Source organism: Mauremys reevesii, linkage group 11 (assembly GCF_016161935.1).
Source record: "Mauremys reevesii isolate NIE-2019 linkage group 11, ASM1616193v1, whole genome shotgun sequence".
Classification (NCBI taxonomy): domain Eukaryota; kingdom Metazoa; phylum Chordata; order Testudines; family Geoemydidae; genus Mauremys; species Mauremys reevesii.
This window is the reverse complement of record NC_052633.1, coordinates 2,249,860-2,275,576: the sequence shown is the minus strand read 5'-3', so window position 1 is coordinate 2,275,576 and position 25,717 is coordinate 2,249,860. Positions and strand designations below refer to the sequence as shown.

Genomic DNA, 25,717 nt, shown 5'->3' with positions numbered 1-25,717 from the left:
AGTGTAACACCCATAACAAAGGGTGAGGTGGATCAGGCACATTATATATGTGCTTGTGGAGACCCTGCACTTGTTTCTTCTTTCATTTTCCTAACAGAAATAAAGGTTCTTGTAAGTGGGAGCTCATGGCGGCAGCCTGTGAAAGGAAAACTCCCAACTACTGGAAAAGCAGACTTCTTCCACCCGGAATCCCTAGCTGCTGGTTGCATTAGAGCAGTGGTCCCCAACCTTTTTGTGGCCAGTAGCACATTCATGTTTTCAGAAGAGTGTGGGTGTGTGCCAACAATTTTTCAAGGCTTATTTTGTATTTGTACATTAAATAATACAAAAAACATCATATTTAATATTACATAATATATGAATCCAGCGAGAAGCTGGAGAGAAGCCGCGAGGACAGAGAACACCGGCGCTCGCAGCCCCGGAGTTCTCTGTCCCCGGCAGGCGTGGGGCCAGGGCTTCTCTACCTTGCTGGGCATTAGGCAGGCCCTGTGCCTGCCGGGAACAGAGAACACCGTGCCCGCAGCCTGACTTCTTTGTCCTCGTCAGGCGTGGGGCAGTGGCTTCTCTCCCCTGCTGGGCACTAGGCGAGCGCACATAAATTCCCCGGTGGGCACCATGGCGAACATCCTTCTCAAAGGAACATCCTTCTCAAAGGAAGAGGGAACCCCTCGTCAATGAGTAAGGAATGCAAGGTCACGCAACCTCCACCCTGGCATACTGCACTAAGTGGCGAGCAATAAAACGACAGGACGTGCAGAGGGCTGTAGTGGCCACATCAAGGTACAATGCTCAGATCTGACTTTGGGCTGGGTCACTTCAGCTGAATGATATGTGGTGACAGTAACTACAGCTTCTCATTTCCTCCTTCGGCTATAAATATGGCTAAGGGAAAGAGAAGCGCTTTCAGTGCTTTAGTGGGAAGAAAAGAGCTCAGTCTAGTATTCGAATCACATCCAGGAATGGCCAAGCAGATTCATCCTACACAGCAGTATGTGTGACAGTTCTTAGGGTATCCAGGGCTGTGAGCACAGGCGCCGGCTTCCTCTGGGTCCCGGGGGTACTCAACCCCCCACTCCACCTCAGGCCCTGCCCCCACCCGACCCCTTCCCACCCTGCCTCTTCTGCCCCCACTCTGCCCCAGGCCACACCCCACCCCATCCCTTCTCTCAAGCCCCTGCTCCATCCCACCCATTCTCTCAAGGCCCCACACCTGCCCTGCCTCTTCCCACCCAGTTCTGCCCCCTCCCCAAGCACACCCCATCCCCCCTCTTCCCCAGCATCTCCTGCAGGCTGCAGAACAGCTGATCACGGTGGGAGGGAGAGTTCTTGATCAGCAGGGCTGCCAGCAGACGGGAGGTACTGGGGGGCAGGAGGGGAGCTGGCTTTGGGTGCTAAGCACCCACTAATTTTTTTCTGGAGCACCCATGGAGTTGGCGCCTATGGCTGTGAATCACCTTGTCCCCCTGCCTCCAGTGTGAGGGAATCTTGCTGGTGCTTAGCTGGGTGTCAGCTCCCTAACACCACCAGCCCGTTATCAACTTCTGTTGGTGAGAGAGACTCATTAGCATTTAGAAAATATGTTCAGAATTGCTTTCAGGACCCAGGTAACCTTGAGACACACTGGTGCTTGGTACCTAGCTCAGATTTCTTGGGTATTTCTGGGATGTGTGGGATGGTTATATATGGGCTTTTGGGCACAAAACTGGAATAAGACTCTATTTGAGTCCCCATCCACACTTACCAAAAGCGCTGTCTGGAAGAAGTTAGACTTGAGTATAAGAAGCCAGTACTGGGGCATCACAGGGTGAGTGGGGCCTCAAGAAGGCTTTGGCTTAGCTCAGCTGCTCGCCCGTGCATGGTCTTCCTCCCAGGTAAGGCCTGCTGGGGAGAGGGGCAGGACTATGAAAATGGGCACCCTTCCACTCAGTTGTGGGAGTGCCGGGGAAAGACAGCAGTAGGCTGGGGGGCAGGAAGGCTCCCTGTGGAGCAGGGGACAGGAGTAGAGCCCCTGAGAGGTTTGCCTGAGGAAATCTTAGGAAAATGAGAGGGAGAAATGGACTCCTGATGGGGTGGAATTATAGGTACTGGAACTAGGGGTGCTGCTGCACCCCCTGGCTTGAAGTGGTTTCCATTATATACAAGGTTTACAGTTTGACTCAATGGCTCTCAGCACAAATTGTTACAGTATCCTTGGGTGTAATGGGCTGGCTTGCCCCAGAGGCTGGAGAGCCTGGGCCTAACCCAGCCTGATTGTAAAATAAGCCTCACCTGGGGAGAGTCAGGCACATTCTCCACAAAGAGCAGCAGGTGGCCCCAGTAATAAGGGCTACGCTCAAGCTGTGATAAAGCCCAGCTGGGAGGCAGGCTTAGAAGAAGTGGAGCAGCAGGGTAGAAAGTGGCTTAGGGAAAACTGCAGCATGAGTAAAGGAGCAGAGGTAGCTATTCAGTAGCAGGCAGGCCAAGGTTCCCACCGCCCCCAGAGAAGGGCGCGTACAAGCTTAGCAAGGGGATTACAGGCGGAGCTGAAGACAGCCTGAGAGGGGGAATGATTTTTGTTTGTTTTAAAGACATTTTTGGGCCTTTCAGTTTGGACAAAGGTGGCCTTGGGGCCCTGGCTGGGGGGCTGAGTCACTGGAAGGAAAAACCACTGCAGTGATTGTTGGCAGGGGGTGTTAACCCAGTGAGAGAGCAGCTGTGCCGTGCTGTGCCTGGGCACCTAGCAGTGAGGGAGCTCTGTTACAGGAGGCTTTCTGGGGAGAAGATGAAGAAGGGTGTGGAGAGGCCAAGAGGCAGGATGAGGAGGCAGGCAAGTCAGCCTATCTAGCTGTGCTCTCTGCTGGAGGTCCTTTAGCTAGAGCCTGTAGTAAAGGAAGGGCACAGATTCCCCTGTATGTTTGGTAAGGGGTGTGCAGACACCCCTGCCACCAAGGGGAAAAGCATTATCTGCCACCTTCCTGTTCTGTGGGGAGAAAGCTTGACTGTGCTTGAACATCCCCAGAAGGGAGGGACTCTTGGTTTGGCTGGGGGGGCTGAATTGCCCTGCTAGGTGGGGAAGCCATCTTGGGAAGGACAAAATCAAGGTATGGCCAGGCAGCTGGTATCAAAGGAACTTGTGCACTCACCAGAGGCCACTGTATTGAACAGGTTCTTTCAGTGTCACACAAGTCAGAGAGTGGCACAGAATCTAAGACTCCCTTTCTTGGTTTTAGGGTTAATAGCCATAAAATATGGAGAGGGAATGAACAAAACAAAAAGGCTTGTGAATTCAGTAATAGGTCTCTGTAGCAGGGTGGACCCTGCTCCGGGGTTTTAAGGGGTTAAAAGTGGCCTGACAGAGCTGAGCTGATTGGGGAAGTGGCTGCAGCTGGGGGCCACGCCCCAAACTGAGGAGCAGGGCCTTATAAAAGGCAGGGAAGCTAGGAGCCCAGACAGTCTCTCTCTGGTGATAGAGAGAGATGGGCCTGGCTGCTTAGGGCTTGAAACTAGATACCTGAGTGCAGCAGGGCTGGGGAAGGCTGAGGAGCCGGGGAGCTCCGGCCTAGAAAGCCCCAGGCTGCGGCCTAGCAGTGGGCCAAAGGTACTGGGGGTTGCAGAGGGCAGCCCAGGGGTAGGACAAAGCAGCAGGTCCAAACCCTCCTTGCCAGGGATGAGTTGGCTGAGACTGCAGTCTGCCCCAGAGTGTGGGGCTAGACAATGACTGGCAGTAGCCGAAAACTGAGGCAAGGTAGGGATAGAGGATGAGGGTTCCCTAAGGAGGGAAGACCCAGAGAAAGGGGTTACTGCTAGGGGGCAGCACCCCATGTAGAAGGGCACCGGGTCCAGGGAGGGACACGGGGGCCTACGAACAGGTGGATCACCAGCCTGCAGAGGGTGCTCCAGGGCTGGACTGGCCTAAATTCAGAGAGCAACCAGCAGGAGGCGCCGCAGGGGTGAGTCCACCCGGTTACACGTGGCAAGCCAGGCAGGAGCACGAACCGCCCCTGATATAAGGGGCCAGAGCAGGGAACCCAAGGGAGTGATGGATCCCTGTTATCCCGGGGTCTTCTTTGCGGAGACTCCAGGCGTAGTCCATGGGTGGGGTTTGGAGTCAGCACCCCAGAGGAAGGGGACTGATGACCCACCGGGACTGCAGGAGGCGCAATGGGCCCTCCAAGGACAGATGGCCCAGCTGGTGGAGGAACAGCGGGCCATGCGGAAACTCCTGCGGCAGGTGTTCAGGAGGGACCGCCGAGGACCAAGGGAGGAGCCCGGCCCTAGGGCCAGGAGGCCTAGGGCAGAAGAAAGGACTTGTTTTGTCTGTGCCAGGAGTGGGCACATAAAACGAGACTGTCCCTATGGGGCTGGGGGCAGGGTGCCTCACCCCAGATTGGGACAAAACCCAGTCCCTCAGACGGCACGCTGGGTGAGGGAACCCAGGCGGCTGTGGGTGTGTTGGGCCTGTGAGAGGCGGGGCCACTTTTGGCAGGACTGCCTGGCCCGGAGGAACATGACCCAGGGCAACCCAGGAAGGGTTGGCCCAGAGAGGGACAGTGGGAAGAAGCAGGGGGCCCGGGCAACACCGAGGCGGGGAGCCTGTTGGCATTGCCGGGAGCGGGGCCACCTGAAGAAAGACTGCCCCCTAGTGGGGAGGGCAACACAGCTGGAGGCAGCCGAGAGAGTGGCTGACCGGCCAGTGGGCCACCCAGGGGAGGTGGTGAAGACCGCAGCTGGGATGGTGGGGATCCTGCGAGAGGGTCAGACCCAGACCATCGCCAGGGAGGTCATTAACGAGGAGACCCAAACAGAGTGGGCCCAGCAAGAAGCTGGGGCCCAGGAGAGACTGGTCCAAGAAACCAAATGGACCCAGGTGGTGCTGGGACAGACCACCACCGGAACCCAGACCCTGAGGGAAGAGGGCCTGGGGGACTTAGCCACGGAGCAGGCGTGGAAGACAGCCGTAATGGAGCTCCTAAACGTCCGACAGGAGAAGGAAGCCCTGGCCGGCAAATTAAAAGACAGTGAGGAGAAGCAGGCACGGCTGGCAGGACACCTCCGGGCCGCACAGGCCAGAAGGCCCCATGATCCCCAGGGGTGGAGGTTTTAAGGGGGGAGGTGTGTAGCAGGGTGGACCCTGCTCCGGGGTTTTAAGGGGTTAAAAGTGGCCTGACAGAGCTGAGCTGATTGGGGAAGTGGCTGCAGCTGGGGGCCACGCCCCAAACTGAGGAGCAGGGCCTTATAAAAGGCAGGGAAGCTAGGCGCCCAGACAGTCTCTCTCTGGTGATAGAGAGAGATGGGCCTGGCTGCTTAGGGCTTGAAACTAGATACCTGAGTGCAGCAGGGCTGGGGAAGGCTGAGGAGCCGGGGAGCTCCGGCCTAGAAAGCCCCAGGCTGCGGCCTAGTAGTGGGCCAAAGGTACTGGGGGTTGCAGAGGGCAGCCCAGGGGTAGGACAAAGCAGCAGGTCCAAACCCTCCTTGCCAGGGATGAGTTGGCTGAGACTGCAGTCTGCCCCAGAGTGTGGGGCTAGACAATGACTGGCAGTAGCCGAAAACTGAGGCAAGGTAGGGATAGAGGGTGAGGGTTCCCTAAGGAGGGAAGACCCAGAGAAAGGGGTTACTGCTAGGGGGCAGCACCCCATGTAGAAGGGCACCGGGTCCAGGGAGGGACACGGGGGCCTACGAACAGGTGGATCACCAGCCTGCAGAGGGTGCTCCAGGGCTGGACTGGCCTAAATTCGGAGAGCAACCAGCAGGAGGCGCCGCAGGGGTGAGTCCACCCGGTTACAGTCTCTAAATTCCTAAAACCCATGTTCAAAACCAATCAGCCCTGCAAGAGTCAACTCTTCTGTGAAACTTGGAAGCTAGTTCTTTAGCAGCTCAGTATTGTGTATGGGCTCTCTTCTGCACTCCTCACTAGGGCAATCTCTCATTAAGACTTGGTTAAGGAATACACTTGGCCAGGAATCTAGTCCAGTAGCCTGTCTTCTGACTGTGGCTACTACCAGTTGCTTCAGAAGGAGTGAACAGAGCAGTGATCCATCCCGTGTCATCCAGTTCCAGCTTCTATCAAATAAGTTCATAGCATGATCAATGTAACAAATTACCACCTTTCAAACAGCACTAGTAAGGAGTTCAGAATGGGCCCCTGCCCTTGTGTTTATGAATAGCTATGGCAGCAGATGTGGCTACTGCTTCATTAGCAAGTCCCATGCCAGGACTGTCTGGGTATCTCTCACTTTATCAATTCCCTCCCATTGCAGGTGCCTTGGGCATTGGGTCCTTCCTGTTTTCTGCCTGTGGCACACAACAATCTAGTCTCCTAGCCCGGCTCTGGGAGTCGGCCTTGGTGTGGAGGACGCTGGGTGGTGCTAGTGGCCGGTGAAATGCAGGGGGTCAGACTAGATGTGATTGTCCCTTCTGGCAAACTCTAATGATTGTATGCTAAACTACTACAATGGAGCGCATGTGCCACTGGGGTGGCGGTGGTTGGTAGTGTTAGCTAACCGCCTGCTGTCAAGCAAGATGTCTGTAGTATCTTATGAATATTACGTTCTTATCTGTTAGCCTTACTGTTCTGTTTGTTACATGGTCACAAGAGGTTAATTCCAGCCAGGAAAGGGATAGCATCCCCAATGAGAGGTCCTCAGCAGACCCCAGAGTTACCTCTGCTGCGTTACCTCTGACCACCTCTGGTGGAGCTTGTAAACCAGTTTGACCAGGTGCCAGGAACAGGCAAAGAAAGACCTTGGAACTAGATAGAAACCTGAGCTCTGAGCGTCAGTAGGGGATAGATGCAGGGACTGAGGGATGCGGATAGCCTCTCAGAGAGCAACCGCTCCAGGGGGCAAGAGGGTACATTTATGTGCCAAAAAAAGGTGCGGTCTTACCTTGGGTTAAAATACTGGTGAGGACAGGGCATCTTAGCTTAGCAGTTGAAGTTAAAGCCTATAGGGGAGCATGGGGTTGAATTCAGGCTGCTAAGCCTGGTTGCCACATCTTCACTGCTATTTTAACCAGAGTTAGCCAACCCATGTTAAGAATGCATCTTTTTTTGACCCTGAGAAGGGTCAAAGGGGCAGCTAACCTTGAACTGTGGCAGTGACCACAGCTCCCAGTCAGGATCAGGACTCCATGGTGGCATCCACTGTGTGGACCTGGGGGTAAGCCTTTGTTCAGAACTGCTTAATGTAGGGCCCTGATCCCCCAATCCAGTTTACTGGGGTGCAGTCTAGGATAAAATGGTAGCTCTCTTCTCTCTCCTCAGCTGTCCCAATGAAATAGTCATGATGCACACCTAGCATTGTAGCACTGATTTGTTGCAGACTTGCATAATACTTTCGCTCACAGCTGCCCTAAAGCTTGCTTTCTTCATACCCACAAATAGCACAGAGAAAACAAGACAGTGAAAGAAGCAGAGGAGGGTCAGCAGCTTAGAAGGTTGGATAAATTATGTCACTAAGAATTTTGGGGTTGTTTTTGGATAGATGCGCTGAAATATTGTGGTTTCAGCCTTGTTGCTCTCTTCACCACTTGCCCAGAAACTGGGCTTTGTTAATGAGTTGTCTGGCTCAAATCCTGCGTTCCCAGGAACAGTTTGCCTTAAAAACTACATACTAAAAATCTCCCTCGTGCTATCCCAAGCTCTGCGCTATCTCTGAGCCTGAATCAGGGGCTGTGAATGAGTCCCACAGAGCTGTTAACACAAGATTATGGAACAGTTTTGCCAGCCACAGAATCTTCCAGCTCACACGTATTCAGCAAGTGTTTTGGAGAGCAATAAAATAAACAATGGGTGGGCTTTGAAATGTAAATAGGAAATGGACAACTTTTTAACAATATAATGTGGTGGTAGATGTATATCATTGTAGCCCCTAGCAGTCCCGGTCTCACAAGAGGATCTCAGTGTGCTAGGCACGGTACAAACACAGAACAGAAAGATAGTAGCACTATGGACAGTCAAGACCAACAACAATACACATAGGCAGAGGAGGTCTGTAGTGCTGAGCGTCCATGACGGCACTGCATGGCTTTATTCCAGGTGTCTAAGAGCTCCACAGCATTAGTGATCTGATGCAACTAGGTTAATTGCAGGTGAACGCATGACCATTGCCAGTCTCTGAGCTGGCAGTGTCCCCTCCTGACCTCAAGTCTAACCTTCAGGGCTCGATGTGCGGAGACTGTATCCTAGGTGGGCAACGTGACCGAAAAGGGCCAGCTGGTGGTGGCCAAGGATGACTTCAGTCCTCTCAAGGCCAGTTATCAATGGTCCATCCTGAAAAAGTCAAACCAGTAATTGCAGCTGGCAAGGCACATGACATGCCTCCAGTCTCCTGATGTCTTGTTCAAGCAGTGTCCATGTTTTGGCTCCATAGAAGAGGACTGGAAGTACACAGGCTTGATAAATCCATGTTCTTGTATATAGTTTCACCTTTTTTTGGCTCTATACCCTATGCAGACCCTTCACAGCTGAGGCTGCTAAACCAGTTCGTCTTAGGCTGTCTGACTGTCTGTGCCCATATGACAATTTGCTGCCTAGACAGATGAAGTCATTCACCACTTCCAGGGCTTGTCCAGAAGCACAGGTGGCTTGTATCATAACTTCTGCGCTGACACTCTGGATTTCTGTGTTTTCCTGAGAAATCCGTAGCCAAAGGCAGCTGCCTTGTGCTAGAAGCTCTCTGGAGCATCTTTGAGATTGTTTGTTTGCATCCTGACCAAGAGGTCGACATCTGTATAAGAAGAAATTGATAAGAGGTTGAATGGACAGTTATATTGATATTTGAAGAGATACACCGAGACCAGGTTGGACTATTCTGAGGTCAAACAGAGGAGTTAAGATCTGTGATATGAAATCAGTTCCCTGTGGTGACTGAACCAAAAGCCACTAGCTTAGTGTCTTCAACCTGCAGTCCATTGACCCATAGAGGTCCACAGACTATGCCTATGATTTCCAAAGGGGTCTGCACCTCCATTTGAAATTTTTAGGGGTCTGCAAATGAAAAAGGTTGAAAATCACTGCACCAACCTAATTAGCACCAAAAAACCTTCTACCTGTTTGTCAAGTTGGAGAGAATTTTGTCTGTCTGGGAAAGGATGCCCCCTGAGATACTACTGTCCTATGGGGTGATGGGGAAGACCACAAAAGCATAGAGATGGAAAGCAGTGGGCTGGAGATGGAAAGTTGGATCATAGGGCTGGAGGTTTAGGGAAATGAGATGGCAGAAGGAAGGTGAAAGAGGGACCTTTCTTACAGAAATGGACTAGCAAGAGAATTCATTAAACAGGAGCCCATTACTCTTGCTGAGCTCTGTAAAACATCACTAGCTCAGCTGTGTTTTTATGAGTACTAGGGTTTGAACTATGGCATGTCAGATCACTGAAATATCTGAGACAACTAGGAAAACCTAGAGCCTTGGAATATCTAAGGCTGTCACAAGGGAAACCTGTCAAGGCAGTGATTCTTAGAAAGACAAGTGTTTTGGGGGAAGGGTTGTCTCATTGCTGGCAGGGTCAGTGATCCAAGTGACTGAGTGGGCTCCAGGAATGCTTAGCAGCACTAGTAATTTATTGTCCCATAGACTGCGGCAGGAATGTTCACCTGGGTGAATAAGCCACTGAGCATAACAGCGAGGGGCTTTGGGTCTAAACTCGTACTAATGAGTAACATGTAAGAGAGCCCGTAACAGTTCTAAATCATTAACACCGGCTCCTGGGAGAACTAGTAGAATGTTAATGAAGCCGTAAAGAGGAGAAAAGGGGGACTCAGACTTTCACTGGTACAAAGGAAGGGTCACGATCTGACTAGCCGTTCAGATATGTCAAGCAAGAGCAGGGTTTTTAATCTTCAACATAATCTTCAGAGGTGCTGCGCCCTTTCAAAGATATTCTATTTTTAATGTAATAGTAGTCCAATTGAGTGTGTGCCATATTTAGATGACATGTAGGAAGAGTGCATCACCATGAGATTTGATAAGGGAAAGCACACTTCAGCCCTCTCCCCATTTTTACTCCCAAAACTGACACATTTGCATATTCATTAATGTCTAAGGAGGCTTTAATTTTCTCATGAAAACTGCACCCCGCTGCATGTAGTGGAAATGTTTTTACTGAGCCTACTGCAGGCATGCAGGGCTCGTTTCCTGCATGCAATTTCCAATTACTGCAATAGAAGTTGAGTGTGTGCAGATATTATGGGGCACATTCTGTATGCATACACCAAGTGCAATCCTACTCCATTGCCCACATCATTACCCACCATACAATCTGCGTGTCCTGGAGCTCTCTAAGGGCTGGGGGAGCAGAGTGGTAGTGGAGCTGGGGTGTCACTTGTATATTGGGGACTGTGTATTGCTTTCAGTATGTATCTTATGACAATGAATTCATTCTGTTGAGCTATGTATAATGCCCATACATAGCTTTTGTTAGTGCTGTTTGGAAATCTTTCAACTAATCAGTTTTGTCAAAACTGAAACTGTTCTTGGGTACAGGCCTGTTTTGCCAAACTTCCTGTTTGGTTTAAAAAAAAATTCAAGCTGTTAAAATATCCCATTATGACTTTTCCTAAATGAAAAAAAAAATCATTTGGCTTTTCATTCAAATCCAATTTTAATGTTTTTGTTAGTAAACTAAGTGGGGTGGGGGTGGGGGTGGGGGCGGAGGGAATCAGCAGGACAGAACATTTTGACTGACCCAGTCCAAAAAAGGTTTTGATTTTTTTTTCTTGTTCATGAATGTTTTCGAGATTTTGACTTTTTTGTATAATTTGGGGTAGGAATGTTTTTGGATAATTATTGCAGGATGGGAAAAACATTTCCTACCCAGTCCTGTTTATTAGCTTTTTTTGTTTTGTCTTGTAACCTCCCTCCAGCCTGACAGTTCACCTTTCAGTATGACCAATTGTAGTCTCCCCTTTAACCAGATCCTTATCCACCTTTCAGTTTTCATATTGATCCCCATCTTTTCCAATTTAGCTAATAATTCCCCATGTGGAACCATATCAAATGTCTTACTGAAATCAAGGTAAATTAGTTCCACTGTTTCCTTTGTCTAAAAAATCTGTTACCTTCTCAAAGAAGGAGATCAGGTTGGTTTGGCACGATCTACCTTTTGTAAAACCATATTGTATTTTGTCCCAATTACCATTGACCTCAATGTCCTTAACTATTTTCTCCTTCAAAATCTTTTTCCAAGACCTTGCATACTACAGATGTCAAACTAAGAAGCCTGTAGTTACCTGGATCACTTTCCGCCTCCCCCCCCCACACTTTCTTAAAAATAGGAAGTATGTTAGCAATTCTCCAGTCATATGATACAACCCCTGAGATTACAGATTCATTACAAATTTTTGCTAATGGACTTGCAATTTCATGTGCCAGTTCCTTTAATATTCTTGGATGAAGATTATCTGGGCCTCCCGATTTAGTCCCATTAAGCTGTTCGAGTTTGGCGTCTACCTCGGATGTGGTAATATCTACCTCCATATCCTCATTCCCATTTGTCATCCTGCCATTATCCCTAAGCTCCTCATTAAAGACTGAGGCAAAGTATTTGTTTAGATTTTGGGCCATGCCTAGATTATCCTTAACCTCCACTCCATCCTCAGTGTTTAGCGGTCCCACTTCTTCTTTCTTTGTTTTCTTCTTATTTGGATGGCTATAGAACCTTTTACTATTGGTTTTAATTCCCTTTGCAAGGTCCAACTCTACATGGCTTTTGGCCTTTCTCACTTTATCCCTACATGTTCTGACCTCAATAAGGTAGCTTTCCTTGCTGATCCCTCCCATCTTCCACTCCTTGTGGGCTTTCTGCTTTTTCTTAATCCCCTCTCTGAGATGCTTGCTCATGCTTGATCTACAACTTCTGCCTATGAATTTTTCCCCCTTTCTTGGGTTGCAGGCTTCTGATAGTTTCTGCAACTTTGACTTGAAGTAATTCCAGGCCTCTTCCGCCTTTAGATCCCCAAGTTCTTCAGTCCAATCCACTTTCCTAACTTTTTCCTTAATTTTTTTTAAGTTAGCCCTTTTGAAATAAAAAACCCTAGTCCCAGATCTCTTTTTGTTTATCCTTCATTTAGTTTGAACTAAATTAGCTCATGATCGCTTGAACCAAGGTTGTCCCCTACAACCATTTATTCTATGAGGTCCTCACTACTTACCAAAACCAAATCTAAAATGGCATCACCTCTTGTTGGTTCTGCAACTACTTGGTGAAGGAATCCATCAGCTATCACATCCAGGAAAATCTGAGCCCTCTTATTATTACTAGCACTTGTCCTCCAGTCTATATCTGGGAAGTTAAAGTCTCCTGTGATCACACAATTCCCATTAGTGTTTACTTCATTAAAAACATTAAAGCGGTCTCTATCCATACCCAGATCAGATCCCGGCGGTCTGTAGCACACCCCAAGCACTGTCTCAGGGGAGGCTCTAGTAGCTTTCTTTCCCAATGTGATTTTTTGCCCAGACAGACTCTGTCTTATCCATTCTATCCCTTCTAATTTCTTTACAGTTAACCTCATCATTGATATACAATGCTACTCCACCACCTTTGCCTTTATTTCTGTCTTTCCTAAACAGCACAGAGCCTTCAATACCTGTACTCCAGTCATGACTACTATTCCACCATGTTTCTGTTATCCCTATAATATCCGGTTTCACTTCCTGCACCAGTAGCTCTAGTTCCTTCATTTTGTTACCTAGGCTCCTCACATTAGCATACAAGCATCTTAGTTTTTGCTGTTTGGCTTCGCTCACATTCTTTACCCGATTAGGCACAGACATTCTACCGCCAGTATCACCTATTAGACTGGTATCTACACTACCCTTCCTCCTCATGTCCCTTGTCCTACCCACGGCTGTATCCTTTCTTACTTCGTTTTCTTCCTTCTCAATGTTAAAATCCGTCGTGGAGATTACCTGGACATCTCCCAATCATCTCCCCCAAATTCCTAGTTTGAAGCTGTCTTAATCAGTTCTGCCAGCCTCCATCCTAGAAGTTTATTTCGCTCCTTACTCAGGTGAAGTCCACCCCGAGAGAACAGTCCTCTGTCCATGAATGCCTCCCAGTGGCCATGCATCCCAAAGTCCTCTTTATAGCACCACTGCCTGAGCCATCTGTTGATCGTCATAATCTTGTCACACCTTTGTTGCCCTTCCCTAAGAACAGGCAGAATCCCACTGAAGATCACCTGAGCCTCGATTTCCTTAAGCATTTTCCCCAGACTGGCATAGTCTGGATTCTCGCTGGAACATATAATTTGTTTCCCACATGAAGGACAATCAGTGGATTCTTTCCCACTCCTATTAGGATACTCTGCAGCCTCAGGTCCACATCCTGTATCTTAGCACCCGTCAGAGAGCACACCCTTCTGTTCTCCGGATCAGCTCTAGTTACAGACCTGCCTATTCTTCTCAATAAGGAGTCTCCAGTCATGTAGGCCTGCCTTTTCCTGGTGACAGTGCGATTCTCCAGTCTATCCCCTGTTCCCTCTGGCTACAAGTCCTCTCATTTCGTATTCGCCTTTGCAATCCTCTGCAACCCATCCTGTATCCTCCTGGGGCTCATATTTGGTGGTGTTCTCTCCATTGACTCTTCCCCTTTTCCTATAAAACTAGCTGCCACTTTTCAAGGCACAAATATTTTGAAGCCAAGGGAAATGCCAGAGGTTTAATCCGGTAACTCCCAAGCGCATCTCTCCAGGCTTTCTGTGCATTCGGTGGGTATGTACTCCAGACCCTTCGCTTATTTTATTTCTGTGCTAGAAAATTCAGTACTGCTATTTTATCAAAGCTGCTTTTCTCAGGCTATTATGACTCCAGGAGTATGAGAGTTTTGCTCAACTGCCCTGTCAGTGACTGCAGTGCTCCAATATAAAGCCTTTATCTTTAGGGACTTGTAATCGCATGCAGTAAGGTCTGGAGGCTAAAAGTGGAACAAGCCTCTCAGCATGTTCACTCGGAGCATGCCGTGTCAAAAAGGGGTGTGCGCACGCATGCACTCTGCTGCTTTGCATGGCTTAGAAGCGAGCAGCGGTGTGAACCAGAGGGAAAACGTTTCTGGGTGTTGCATGAGAAAAAGCAGGTCCCAATAATTGGAGATATACCAATCTCCTAGAACTGGAAGGGACCTTGAAAGGTCATTGAGTCCAGCCCCCTGCCTTCACTAGCAGGACCAATTTTTGCCCCAGATTCCTAAGTGGCCCCCTCAAGGATTGAATTCACAACCCTGGGTTTAGCAGGCCAATGCTCAAACCACTGAGCTATCCCTCCCCAAATTCCCCAATCCTGCAAATACTTACACATGTGTACAATTTGGCACACAAGAACAGTCTTTGATAGTCATGTGCCTAGCATGACTCTCATAGGGTGACCAGACCTCTGGATAGTATTGGGACCATCCCAAATTTAGAAGCTTTGTCTTATATAACACCCCCCTCCGCCTCCCGCCCCACTCCCCTGAAAGTGTCCTGATTTTTCACACTTGGTATCTGCTCATAGTACCTCTAGGGATAAGTGTTAGCAGAATCAGGGCCTATCTGTGCATGCCCAGCTCCTAGAATGCTTCTATCTAGTATATCTATACTTCCTTATCTCCTAGTCTAGGCAATCTCCCACCCCAAATTTCTCAACAAAAGCCCCATTCCCATAATCCATCCAGCAAAGATCCTCTAGTTCTCTTCTGTTATCATTTTTTGACCAAGTCTAATATGAAGTTTTCCTCTGGAAAAATGCTGGGCAGCTCTGTTAGCTGGCGCTTACGTAGTTGTGGAGGAGGCCTCCTCCCTGCTCCACGTGGCTTAGGAGATTTGCATCCAAAGATGGAGACAGTGTTCAAGCCTTACATTGTTATTAACTATGGGATTATGCTACACTAATTTAGTGTGTAAATTACTAGCATGCCGGGGCTCAGATTAAATAAGAGTGAGAAGTATGTCACTCTTCTAGGTATTTGGCACAGACAGTAACTGAGAAAGAGGGCTCTAACACTCTGCCCAGGTTTCTATTGGTAACTCTAGACCATCTGAAGATGTCACTTAGCAGACAGTGCTGTGGTGTCAACTGTGTTGTTAGGATGGATCCAGCCTCATATCTGCTTGTACCTTGCTGATGCAGACAGACACTTGTGGGAGCTTGGTGCTAGTGTACAAGGGTGTATTTAATTCTTAAATTTTGCCAGGTACATAAGCTTAGGAGGCTTTTCATTTGCTTTTAATACCATGTTACAGTTGTGGTGACTGAACTGGTGAGTTTTTTCAGAGTACTTTGGACAGTTCCGCTGGGAATTCCTCTGTGCGTTCAGAAGGACCATAAGTCTCTGCTCAAAAAACCCCTTGCAAGATAGTAAAGGTACCGTATGGTGACCTAAGAGCACCTCATTGTCTACTGGCAAAGGGGTCACTGTCATAACAGCGACTGACCAACTCACTACACCTAACACAGAATGTCATGTAAGGTATCCAATGAGAATTTCTATCATGCTGGTTGTCATGATGGCTGTGTGATATATGTTTATACTGAAAACCAGGCACAAAGGTTTCCCAGACAATGGGATGTTGATAGGCCTGTCTGCCTAGGTCTGGACTGTAAATGGAGCAGCATTAGCCAGACATAATGGGAATTTCATTTCCATATTAAGTCAACTGGGAAAGCAAGTTAATGGAAGGATTAGAAGGACACCATGGCATCTGCACCTGACGAACAAACAGCAGGGGAGAGGTATTTGTCTGGGGCTGTACTTCAGTGGGGACATTTCCAAGGTTGACTAGAAGCTATAGGAAGAGGTTATCTGTCACTGAGGGAGCAAAAAGAGCAGCAGTTATCTGTATCCATGAAAAGTGGATCTTGGCCCAGTTGGCCTTGTGATGCTGAGAGGAGGCTTTTGGTGAGAAATTGCCTTAGACAAGGGTATAGCCTGTTAATAAATTTTAGTCACTAGACAATGTGTTATGATTTTGTTATTAATTGTAATCATTTTCTGTTTCTGTTTTGCTTCCTTAGTATCACTTGAATCTCTGTTCTTTATTAATAAACTAATAGTAAAACCCAGAATAAGTTCATCACTGTGCAATATATTGAAGTGTGACTCCGCAGTTGAGCCCACAGACTGGTGTGCACAGTGTCTCGTTGGAGATAGTGGACTTGGTAATTTCTGAGTGTCCAGTGATAGGAGCCGGATGCTGCAGGAGAACGTTCTTCTGGGGGGTTGGGAACTGACGCATGCCAGGTATGACATGCATGGTGGACTAATGGCTGGCAGGGTCCTTGAGGAGTTTATTGGGCCGGCTAACAGATTGGCCTTTCCAAAAGCCTTCAAGTGCTCCTAAAAACAAGAGATGGAACAGTGTGCTGGAACCGGCTCTTCACTTTGAGTGTCATCAAACTTTCTTACACTTGATTCCCTTAAAATGGAACATCTCTTAAAGCCTGAGACATCAGGATCAGTTTACCATAAATCTTGATGCAGGCTTTTCTCTCTTCAGATGTAGGTTCTTTGATCCACGGAAGGTGCAAGGCTTAAGTTAGTCAAGAGAACATCTCCAACACCCTGGAGGAGATGGAGTCAAGCTCAAGTCCTGACACTTTCTGGGCTGGGTAAGTGGACTTCCTAAATGAACAGTGAAAGCAATGCTTGTTGTCTCGCTTAACTTCCCCTAACTGCTACCTGAAGGATGAGTGGATGTGTTTAAGACATTAAAGTAATATCACAGTGATAGTCTGTGTCCTATATACTCCTACTCAAAGGTGGAATGGTACTGCTATATGAAGCACTCAAAATCAAGGAATGAGACTACGATGCAGTTCTATGAAAAATTCTACTAGACTTCTGCTTTCTGATCCAGGCTACTCATAAATTAATTTTACTGTTCTTCTGGGGTTCGTCTACATTTTTTCTCAATTGCAAACAGCTCATGTGCATCTTGCTTTCTAATGCAATTACACGCTAACCTGGAGGAACTGAACTCCCACATGGCTTTGTCCATAGGCTTCACTTTCTCCACCCAGCCATAGAGGGATGAGATGCCATGTCCTCCAGAGCTCTTTTCACAGAATTTAATTGCTGTTTGCAATAAACAGCAAATCAGAGATTCCAAGCCTTAAGGCATTCTAGTTACTAGCATGTACCTGTGGCCATTCCAAACAATGGCTATGCTTGGTATTAACTGAAACAGAAATTAGCTTTTTTTCTTCCACCTTGCAAGAGTAACTTTAATTAAATGCTGCAGAATTGGTGCTTCAATAGCTGTTTGCTTTTCCAGTCTTCAGCTGCAACTCATAATATAATAAGCATGTAAGAGTTGTGCAAGAAAACTTTAGTGTCTTGCAGGAAAAGCTCTCCCTAGGCTATTGCCTCCATAGACTTTCTTTCAGGCAACTTTCCATAACATTGCAATTAAAATGTAAGTATGATTCACTGTAAAAACACACGTCCCTGCATTCTCACATATTTACTTAGCCAGTTCAGCTTGGTGCACATTTGCTTTCTTTTGAGAGTGCAAGTTTTGAAATTCAGGGTAAAACTTCCAAAAAGGCAGCAGACTTCTAAGAAAACTGTATTTTTGAATCTCAAGTGCACAGTTCATGCATTTGAAAAGGTTACATTAGCTTCTCCTTTACAAATCTGCTACAATCGTAAACAAGCAACATGTCTGCTTTACTGGCCTTCTTTGGGTACACACGTAATCTTCATCATACTGCAGCAGTGATCTAGAAACTACATAGATACAGCCTGCTTGATACCTTGTTGCTCTTTATCTTGCTTAACTGCTGGTCTATTTAGCCAGTAACAATTATGCTAGTTCTGGTTTTTAGCCCATCGCTTATGAGTAGTGCATGACTTGTGGCTTTCAACTTTTGTAATTCAAAGCAGGTATTTGCTATGGTGATAAATGCTATAGAAAGCAATGAAGTACATTTTTTAAAAACCTTATTTGAACATTAGTTTTACAGGTGGGTTCACACCAAAACACGTATTCGTGCGTTTGAAAAGGTTGCCTCAGTTTCTCTTTTAAAAGTCTGCTACAGCTGTGGACAAGCAGCATTTTTGCTTCCTTGATTTCCAGATCATTTATGAATATGTGGAACAGCTCTGGTCTCAGTACAGATCCCTGGGGGACACCATTCTTTACCTCTCTCCATTGTGAAAGCTGATCATTTATTCCTACCTTCTATTTTCTGTCCTTTAGCCAGTTAGGACTTTCCCTCTTATCCCATGAGAGCTTACTTAAGAGCCTTTGGTGAGAGGCCTTGTCAAAAACTTTCTGAAAGTCCAAGTACACTATATCTACTGGATCACCCTTGTCCACATGTGTGACCCCATCCCAAAGAATTCTAATAGATTGGTGAGGCATGATTTCCCTTTACAAGAACTGTGTTGACTCTTCCCCTACAAATTGTGTTTGTGTATGAGTCTAATAATTCTGTTCCTTACTATAGTTGCGTCCAATTTGCTTGGTACTGAAGTTAGACTACTGGTCTAATTGCCAGGATAGCCTCTGGAGTCTTGTTTTTAAAAATGGGTGTCACATTAGCTATCCTCCAGTAATCGTACAGAAGCTGATTTAAGTAATAGGTTACATACCACAGTTAGCTGTTCTACCATTTCATATTTGAGTTTCTTCAGAATTCTTGGGAGAATGCCATGTGGTCCTGGTGACTTATTGTTAAATTTAACAATTTATTCAAAACCTTCCTCTATTTATACCTCAATTTGGGACAGTTCCTCAGGTTTCTCATCTAAAGAATGGCTCAGGTGTGGGAATCTCCCTCACATCCTCTGCAATGAAGGCTGGTGCAAAGAATTTATTTAACTTCTTCACAATGAGCTTGTGTTCCTTGAATGTTCCTTTAGCACCTCGATTGTCCAGTGGCCCCACTGATTGTGTGGCAGGTTTCCTGCTTCTGATGTACTTAAAAAACTTTTTTTGCTGTTTTTTTGTCTTTTGCTGGTTGCTCTTCAAATTCTTTTTTGGCCTGCCAAATTATATATACTTGCATAACTCTGGCAAGTGTTCCTTTCTATTTTCCTCAGTAGGATTTGACTCCCAATTTTCAAGAGAGGCAATTTTTTTGCCTCTGACTGCCTCGTTGACTCTGGTGGTGTTTTTTGGGGTCCTCTTACTATTTTTTTTAATTGGGGTGTACATTTAATTTAAACCTCTATTATGGTGTTTTTAAGTTTCCATGCAGCTTGCAGGCATTTTTCTCTTGTGACTGTTTTTAAATTCCATGTAACTAGCTTCCTCATATTTGTGTAGTTCCCCCTTTTCACATTAAATGCTACTGTGGTGGGCTTCTTTCGTATTTTCCCCCCAAAAGGATGTAAAATTTTTGTTATATTATGGTCACCATTACCGAGCGGTTGAGCTATATTCACCTCTTGGACCAGTTCCTGTGCTCCACTTAGGACTAAATCAAGAATTGCCTCTCCTCTTGTGGGTTCCAGGACTAGCTGCTCCAAGAAGCAATCATGAATGGTGTTTAGAAACTTTATCTCCACATCCTGTCCTGAGCGTGACACGTACCCCGTCAATGTCAGGAATAATAACATCAGAATGATACTGGAGTTAGTTTGGAACTGTTATGGCTGATTCCTTTGTTTACCGAATGTCTGATTAAACTCGATAGAGGACTGAAAAGAAATTGCTAGTCTTTCTTCAGTGTAATTACATATGGTTTTTTACTCATCCAAAGCCACACATATAACCTCTTTTGTTACTGAGGTTGCTAGAGAACAGTTTCTGAGGATTGATCCATCATGCAAGCAACTGCGATTAGTTTGGCTGTGAACGATTGTCTGGGGTGTAAGAGAACTATCAATTCTATGCATGTTTTTACCTTTGCAAACCTTTATATGCAACCCAAGACCTGCTGTCTGCCTGTACTCTAAATGTTCTTGCTATCTGCAGATAAGCCTAGTCACTTTTCTGAGTGGTCCACAGGGAGCTGAGCAACACTTAATAGGAACAGACCTTCCTTGACAGACAGCCTTGGTCTGAATGAATGTCTCTGCCTCCCCAGCTTTCCATTCCAATTTCATTTTCTCTACTGACTCTATCCAGCAAGGGGGGAGAGAATTTATTTTTGACCCTGTGGATAAGCTGACAGTAATAGAACACCTTTCCAGCTCTCGCTTGGCTTAACTGCAGAAATAACTAAATAACCGCCTTTTCTTACAGGGGCTGGGAATAGCTAATCTTCCACTGACCTTACAGAAGGGGCTGGCTGTAGATAACTGTAGCCATGTAGGAACATGTCATTTTATTTTGTTTGGCCCAAGGGAGGCAGTGTCTTTTTCAAACTGACGTGATAATTAAATAGACAAACTTTTCACACACACCCCCCGCCCCTCAGAATGTATTACAAATAATCCTTTGTTCCCAGATGCATCACATTTCCAACCTACTCCTGAATTTCCCATCACTGCTCTTCTTTGGGAGCCACGTTCACTTGTGGTAGGGGACGGGAGTGGCATCTAAGTGGTAGATGGAGATTGAATGGGAGAATAGTGACACGCACTGCTTGAGCAATGTGTGGCTTTTTGGAGGGTGGGAGAAGGGTAGTTAACGAGTGGCAGCCAAGCATGGAAGAAGCAGCCCCAGGAGTTGGGTGAGATGACCCTCAGGTTTTTCTGGCTGGCTGTCTAGCACGCTTAGCAGCTGCACTGGTGCCGGCTGGACTGGGGGAAGGAGATACAGCTGCATATCTGCTGTATGTAGTGGAGTGAGGGGACGACAGCCAGGGGGAGGAGCTGGCATCTCTGAGCTGCTGGGGTCGATGACAGGAGGTTAGAGTTGGATGCTATTTTAGAGTCTCTGCATGTGGGCTATCAACATGGGGGGAGGGATAGCTCAGTGGTTTGAGCATTGGCCTGCTAAACCCAGGGTTGTGAGTTCAACCCTTGAGGGGGCCACCTAGGGATCTGAGGCAAAAATTGGTCCTGCTAGTGAAGGCAGGGGGCTGGACTTGATGACCTTTCAAGGTCCCTTCCAGTTTTAGGAGATTGGTATATCTCCAATAATTAAATTAAGGGCTTGGCCTGTATATGGAGACCAGGCTTCTGTAGCCAGACTGGGAGTTTAAGGTAAATGCAGCAGGGTTCCTAACCTGTATGTAAGAGTGGCCAGGGTAGCCTGGGTTCTCCAGTTCATTGTGGGTATCTGTCTACTTTGGGTAGAGACATGGTCCCCATCAGCACAGTATGTGAGTACCTCACCATCTTCAGTGTAACTTCCTGTGAGCAAGGGAAGTGACCACAGCCTGTCACGCTGACCTGTGCTGTCTCATTGTATTCCCCTGTCTCTGTGTGCAGCTTTCTCTTGTTTTACACTTGGACTACTTGGGGCAGGGACTCTTTGTTCTGTGTTCGTACCATCCCTAGCACACTGGGGACTTGGGGCTGCTAGGTGCTTCCGTGACAGAGTTAATGCGTACTAACAGGAACTGAGACACACAAACTAGGTGGCTTGTCCAAGGTGTCACAAGACGTTTGTGGCACAGCAGGGAATTGAGCCCCGGTCTCCTGAGTCCCAACTTACTGCCTTAACCACTGGATCATCATTTCCCTTGTGCAGCAAGCCTATTTGGAAGGTGAGATGAGTGTCTCTGTAGCACAATGGGAGGGCTGAATCTCACGACTGTTCATAGAATGACGGTCAAGATGCTGTGTCTGCAGCTCACGGAAGGTGAGAAGATTAAAAAGACGGGACTGGTCTGGCTTGTTTGTGGTGACTGTGGGAGTTGGGGGGCAGAATATAGGAGGGCTACTGGGGCCTGCAGCTCATGCTGACAACATGGATAGCTGGATGGGGATTTCTGGCCAATAGACTAAGGCTATTTGTTAAAGTTCTCCACATCCCAATAAGCTTCTCTGCATACCAACTTTGAATTGCAATGTTGCAACTAAATTCTCCTCTGCAGATATCTCAGGTGCCCAATTTCTCTGCAGACTTTGGCATACAAACTCCGGTGCAGATTGTGCTCTAAAAATAGCGTTTTGGCTCATGGATGAAGTTCATAAGCACTTTGCAGAGATCCTAAATCCCTTAAACACCCATAACCTCTCCATGTGGAGTTAAGCAAAAATAGTTTTAGATCCGACTGTCAACGTTATTACAAATTCTAAGTCTGTGTATAAGATGAGCCTCAAGTTTCTCTTCTGGATGCAAACTATGCATGAGAATTGTCTGTCTGTTTTTTTAAAGGGTGGGGAGCTTATCTTGAAAAATGATTTATAGCCTTAATGTTGGAGTCAAGACTGTGCAATGCTGAAATGACTTTTTTTTATTAAGCTTGACTATTTCAGTTTGTCATGTCCTAAAAACAGTTCTATAGAGGAGCAAGGTATTTAATTCTGATTTTTTTTCTCCACTTGCCCCCTCTGCAAAAAGCCAACAACCCATATCAAGGGGTGGTGTGAAAAGAACTAAGCACCGGGTATAGACGAGAGGTTTTTTTAACAACTCTTTTTGGATTATAGCACCATTCCAGAAAGAAGCTCTAATCCTCATTCTAAAATCCGTTCTCTTTCTGCAATCCTCTTTAAATCTGCTGTATCCATGAATTTAATCATGAGGTCAGAATTAGCATAGCTCTGCCGCATCTCATTCTACCTTGCTCTCTTCCCAGAGCCTCGTGAGTGCAGTATGTAATTCTTGAAAGCTCATGGCTTTCATTATTAGCCCAGTGTGCACATTTTCTGCTCTAAATCTTACGAGAGTATGAGAACTGCTGAATGGCTTTGCCCCGAACGATGCCCAAAGCAACACCCAGCTCTCATACAGGGCTAACAGCTTGTGAATTACTCAGCAGAGCATTTGATTTTATGCAAAAATCTCTACCTGTTCTTAGGCTTTACTTTGCAGCTCTTGCTTTCCTTACGCTGGAACTCTCAACTCCTAGATCGACACGATTTCAGCACAGAGCCCTGCGGTGCAGCTCTGACTTCAGAGGGGAACGACCGTCACTGTCTAGACTCAACAGTTTGTCTGGGTTATGCGATTAACTTGTACGACCGGGCGTGTCAGAAAACAGGCAGTCCTTCCTGGAAATCTCCCAGAAGTGCCGCCCAAGATTTTCAGTGGGGGCAGGAAGGCCAAGCATTTACCTTGATTAGACAAGTATATGGTCACTTACCGTTGTATGAAATAGTTATTTTGTGTGCCAAGAACACTACGTGATCTGTTCACATCTCTTCCTTCCTCTTGGCATCCCCTGATACCAGCACGAGCCCTGTACCTCTGCGTGGTTCACCAGCCTCCTTCCCAAATCTCTGCATCAAGGGAAGGAGTGTTTCTGTGGGGTGCAGGACTCAGTGTTGTGTGCTAACATTTGCATTATTTTGTATGGGGCCTCCGTGCAGGGAGTTGGGAGGGGAAAATGGTAGCTCGCCTCCCCCCCACCCCCGTTGTTCTGCTCCTTTCCAATTGGCTGAGCTCAGGGTGCCTTCAGAAGAACAAAAGTCAGGTCAAGGGAAGGGGGATAAAACACAGAGCTGGCACTTCCCCTTATGTGCCCCTTGTCCTTGGCCCAGTCCTTCCCCATGCAGGCTCCCTCCACTCACAGAAATGGAGGGGCTAACCTGCCCTTAACATATGGATCTGCTAGTGTAAGTTAAGCTCCTTCCCTCCATCCCTCTCCATATATGACACACATGTGGAATTTCCTTCAATTAGAGGGGTGTGGCTGTTTAATATACGTAGCCTCCACATGAGCGTGCCTGGTGTTTATAAGGTAGTAACCCCTGTATTGCTAACTGAGGCATTTAAAACATCCTGAGACTATTTACAAATTAAGTGTTCAAGCATTTCTCCATAACTGGGAGAGATGGACTCTTTATACAAGAATCTCAGCTTATGGTTTAAAAAAACCAACAACCCATAATCACTTGACTCCAGAAGATGGGGCTTAAAGGAAAAGTGAGATTTGTGATCAAATCACCAGAATTGACAATTGGAACAATATCTTAGCCCAAATGGACTGAAGCTGAAGGGAAAGAGATCATTACTGCAGGGCTAAGAGGGAGTATAACCCTGTGTGTAATTGAATATTCAGATCTTAAGTGAAAGATATGGCAAAACTCCCAAAGGGCTGGCAAACTACAGAAAGTTTAATTTAAAGAGATTAAAACCTTCTGGCTCTTCCTCTTTCTACCTGTTTCAAATTCCTCTGTCCTAAATGACAGCAAAGCCCCTTTCCCCTAGAATACCTGCATTGTATTTCCACGCTGAATCTGAAGGTGGCTGGGATGGTCACTAGGTTGACAAGGCTGTCACAAGAAAAATGGTTAATGCCAGGGACTAAAGGGCTGCTGAGCTACAGGGAAGGGAACTGGAATGGGAGATTAAATATTTAAAACCCAAATTCCCTTTCTGCTGTTTGATATGCTCCTTTCTCCTATCTTGAGGCAGCTGCCTATACTTCTCCCTCCCTGTGCGAGAGACCTAATGAGGAAAAGCAACCAAAAAGCAAAGGGCTTAAAGACGCCGAGTACAGAGCCCATCAGACCTGAATGATTCTGCCAATTCCTGTGCTGACTGGCTAGTAATGGACGGTGCAATTGGAGCACAGGGATTCGTGTACCATCGGGTGACCACGAAACAACTGTACAAGCCGGAAATCAATGCCCTTGGGCTGGTGGCTATTTAATGCATCCCTGCACCCTGATCACTTGAGAAAATAATAGGCTGTAAGGTCCCCAGGGGCCATGGTGATAGGTGCCATATACATTTTATGCATAAATTGTAGGCTTACCTTCACCACACAGTTATTAATAAAATCTACCCTCATTTAGTAGCTGCCGTCATTTAATAGATTAACCTTTATCATGTAACTTCACCATGCCAGCTGCAGGAGAAAGTAATTACTTTTAATAGAATCTGCCCTTGATTTAAAGCCGCAGGGGAAGCAATTAAATTTAATAACCGTCAAAAGCCATGGCTTCTAAATGAAGCTATATGGCCTCTGTTATCAGTTTTTTTACATTTTATTGTGTGTAAGAGAGAAATATCTAAAATGGTACAAAATTAGGCAGCGTGATTTTTCAGTGTTAAACATGTACGCCAGGGCTGTGTGACATATCGAAGTCAATGCAGTTGAACTGTGGCTTTTTATTTAAATTCAGAACTGGCTGGGGGTGATTCGGGGTTCTCAGCGTGAGCTGCGATTTTCCAAAACTTAGTTCTGACTATACACTGTATTCAAAACACATGACAAAAGGCATATTATTGTTCTAGCTTGGATAATCTGCAGTTTTCCCATGTGCTTGGATAGTAATTTAAAGTGTGGTCAGGAACCCTGTCATTTAAGAGTGAATTTAGGCCGTCATTCATCGTATAGCCATCTATGGGAAGATCTGTATTGTACTAGCAGTTATCCACGTGAGATAGTAGCAGGCCTATGAGGGATGATGTGCACAGTGAGCAAAGGACAGGAGAAGGAGCAGCTGTTTAGATCCAATACAGTGTGAATTCCTTGTCTGCCATCTAGCACTTTATCAAGGGCTTCCTGTCTGGGAAGTGAAGTTCTTGCACATAGAAGCTAGGGTGGATTTGAGCTACATGATGGAAGTAGGTTCCATGGTTGCCGTACTGAGACACCCACTGACTTGTAGATCTTGCCATTGAGCTCAATAGGAGCATGATTAGGCTGTGATGACTGAGGCCTGATCTACACTAGGCGTTTAAACCGGTTTTAGGAGCGTAAAACCGATTTTAACGCCACACCCGTCCACACTGAGAGGCCCTTTA

General features: G+C 46.7%; 1 long non-coding RNA gene across 1 annotated transcript; it reads left to right on the top strand.

The window, feature by feature from the left end:
• The first annotated feature begins 2,377 nt into the window (after window positions 1-2,377).
• On the top strand, window positions 2,378-25,283 carry LOC120374228. Its single transcript, XR_005585950.1, has 3 exons — window positions 2,378-2,435; window positions 16,454-16,565; window positions 24,380-25,283. It is a non-coding gene; the product is annotated as an uncharacterized LOC120374228 (long non-coding RNA).
• The last annotated feature ends 434 nt before the right edge of the window (window positions 25,284-25,717 follow it).